This window comes from Pseudophryne corroboree, chromosome 8, assembly GCF_028390025.1.
Source record: "Pseudophryne corroboree isolate aPseCor3 chromosome 8, aPseCor3.hap2, whole genome shotgun sequence".
Taxonomy (NCBI): Eukaryota; Metazoa; Chordata; class Amphibia; order Anura; family Myobatrachidae; genus Pseudophryne; species Pseudophryne corroboree.
The window spans coordinates 438690728-438694235 of record NC_086451.1 but is presented as its reverse complement, the minus strand read 5'-3'; positions in this window follow the sequence as shown (position 1 = coordinate 438694235).

Genomic DNA, 3508 nt, shown 5'->3' with positions numbered 1-3508 from the left:
CTTTTCAGAGTGCAATTTATTTTCCTACTTCTCTACTGTTGTAAATGAACTGAATCTTTTCTCGAATATACCTTTTTTTGTTTCTTGGTTAATATTGCAGTTCTAACTGTGTGTGTGTGTGTGTATCTCCTATATAATAGCCCAGATCTGTGACGTTGTGCCTCATTTGATAACGCTGGACGGAGTTAGTCAAATGAGTCACAGATCTGGGCAAATCTAGGAGCACATGGTATGGGCATGTCACAGGGAGGGGTGCATACCTCCCAGCTGGCAGAAGGAGGGACAGGTGTGTGGCCAAAAAAAGGACATGGCTTCACGGGAGGACCTGCGATCGTGAGCCACGCCCTGTTTTCATCAGTGAGCGGGCATGCCCAGCGCTCTGTGAGCTGCTGGCATGCCCCCAGGGGCGGATTATGAGTCTGGGAGTCCCAGGGCACTTGAGACAGGGGGGTTCTATCTCATTGCTGTGCCTGCTGTGGGCTTGGGGGCATGGCCTAATCGCGGGGCCACGCCCCTTTATTCAAATTCCGGGATTTTTTTTTTTTTTTAATGGGATTTTGGCCCCTCAGCTAGGGGTAAATCCAGAGGGGATGGTCGCTCCCCCCCCCCCCCCCCCCCCTACACACCAGCACAGGCAGAAGAAAGCAGGGAGGCTGCTGCTCCCCTGCAACACCACAGACCTGCCAACACGCAGCAGCGCGTGCTGACTGTAGTACAATGCTGTTGCTGGCAGGACAGGGGGGCTTCAGAGCGGAGACAGAGCTACCCCAGCCGGGGGGCCCCATAAAACTGTGGGGCCTGTGGTACATATCTCCGGGCCCCCCCCCCCCTTAATCCGGCTCTGCTGCTGGACCCCCCCCCCTTAATCCGTACCCCCTGATGCCCCCTCTCCCTCTGTCTCCACTAAATAGATGCTGTGCGCATGTGCACAGCGTCTATTCACCGCTGCTCTGCTAAGCAGAACAGCGAGTACAGGAGCTTCCCAACTGCCTGCCTTACACCACCACTACCAAGGAACACTGCGGCCCGCGGGTGGGACAGCGGGACAGACCAAAAAAATGGGACTGTCCCGTGAAAATCGGGACAGTTGAGGTATGGGGGTATGCCGTACAGACAGATGACCCCCCACATCAGCATACTCAGCAGGGGCTCTCTGGCGCGAAGGAGCGTCATTTTCTGGCACACTCCACACTTCTTAGCTCCAGTTTTGTGGGGCACCTGCCGCTGTGCAGATTCTGTACTGTCTCTGTTATCTCCAGCCCCGGCAACCCCACCGCTAGCTGCCGCCCGCAGTGAGGTGCGCCCAGCTCCTTCACACACTTTAGCCGGCGGGCAGCGCTGCAGAAATCCGCGCTGCTTGCATGCTCCGACTCCCTCCAGCCGCAGCGTCTCCTGGGGGCTAACCAGTCACTCCCAGTCTCCCATTACCACAGTGCCCGGCAGCCGCGAGGTCCGCACCACGTGCATGCTATGACCCCCTCCTTCCTCCAGCTGCAGCGTCTCCTGGGGGCTAACCAGTCACTCCCAGTACCACAGTGCCCGGCAGCCACGCGAGGTCCACGCTGTGTGACTGAGGAGTGGGGGGAGGGATGCGGACGGGCAGAGGAAGCAGGACTCGAGCCTGAGAGAGTCAGCCATGCCAAGTCTCCACCAGCAGCAGATCCCAACAGGTTGGAGTGGAACAGCAGCAGCCAGCAGCAGTGACTCCGGTAAGACACATCTGTCTGTCACCACTGTTTTGTCCCTAATACCAATCTCTCCCGTGCCCTGTGTTCTGTCATGTCCCTGTCACTGCATACCATCCAACTACATTTTTGGCAGGTACAGTACCCGCAGCGTCTCCAGACCCCTCCCCAATGCACCACACCTTGCCCTCCACCACATGCGGCACTCCACCCCTCCCCCCACATGCTGTGCCTCCAGACCCCCTACACCACCCGTGGCTCCCACTCCCCCACCACCCACAACACCTCCAGGCCCCCTTCACCATCCACCCCCATAGGTCCCTCCCCCCCCCCCCCCCCCTCCACCCGCAGCATCTGCAGACACCCTCCTCCATCCGCGGTCCCCCCCTCACCCACCCACGGCACCCCTGCACCTGCCCCTCCACCACCTGCAGCATTTCCGGACCCCCTACCCCACCCTCAGCACCCCCGCTTCTTCCCATCCCACAGCACCTCTGGAACCCTTCACCCATCCGCAACATCCCCTCCCCGACCTGTGGCACCCCTGCCCCTCCCCCACCTGCATTGCCTCTGGACCCCTCCCCCATCTGCAGCACCCCACTCCTCTGCCCCTCCCCCCACCCGCAGCACCTCCCAACCCTTCCCCATCCGGGCCCCCCTCCCGCATTCACCCCCCCCTCCACCCGCAGCATCTACAGACACCCTCCCCCATCCGCAGTCCCCCCCCCCCCCGCACCCGCTACATTCTGTACATCGTGCTGTTCACGCCGTCGAAAGGGGCTGCGCCTCCTTCACCATCGCACGTCCTTTCATTGTGCAATATTTAACCACTAACAAAGGAATGCAGGTAATACTCCATATAATACAAATATTGAACCCCAGATAGGCATGCAAGGGTTAAGAGGGTGTAGCCCCTTGCGACGGTGTGAGGAAGCACCTAGTATGTATGTGTATGTAATTTCTAGTATGTGTTTGTATATATATATATATATATATATATACATGCACACGTATGTTCCAGCTTAACTCTGGAATGCCTGGAGCAATTGACACCAAACTTGGTAGACATATGACTTACAATCTGGAAAAAAATACTGGGGGGGGGGGGGGGGGGGGGGGGTGTAAGACACCCCTAGGGGTGGGAAGGGGGTGACAAGTAAAAATCCATAGTTTTTTTGGCATGACTCTGAAATTCCTGGACCAATTTATGCAGAGGCACACACAGGTGGGGGCAGAGGCACCCTGTAGTTTTGAAGCTAAGCAAGGAGACCCAGGGCCCTATGATATAAGGGCCCTACAGACTGGGTGACTTGCCGCTGAGCTGCCAATACGGCAGATGGGTGACCCGGCGGCGAGGGGAGAGGAGGAGAGTGGAGTTTCTTCACTTCCCCCATCACCCAGCTCCATAGCAATGCATGCAAATATGGACAACCTCGTCGATATTGCCTGCATGCATAAGCGATGGGGCACCAACGATTAATTGTTAGTGCCTACACACTGCACGATATGAACGAGTTCTTGTTCACTAATGAACAAGAGTGTTCATATCGTGCAGTGAGATCTGCCAGTGTGTAGGGCCCTATAGAGTCGGCCTGCACACCTAACATATTTAACATACAGTGGGCGGAGCTTGGCCTGTCATCCTAGCATTTATATCACTGAGCAGGGCAGCATCAGAGGTGGGATGGGCCAGAGGAGGCGGATTATACTCCTCGACGCCAACATTTTGACTGCTTCAATCCAGGGAAGCACACAGGTGTGACCTGACAAAGATTGGCATTATTTAAAGTCCATATCATAGCATGGGTATTCAGTGTGTGTGT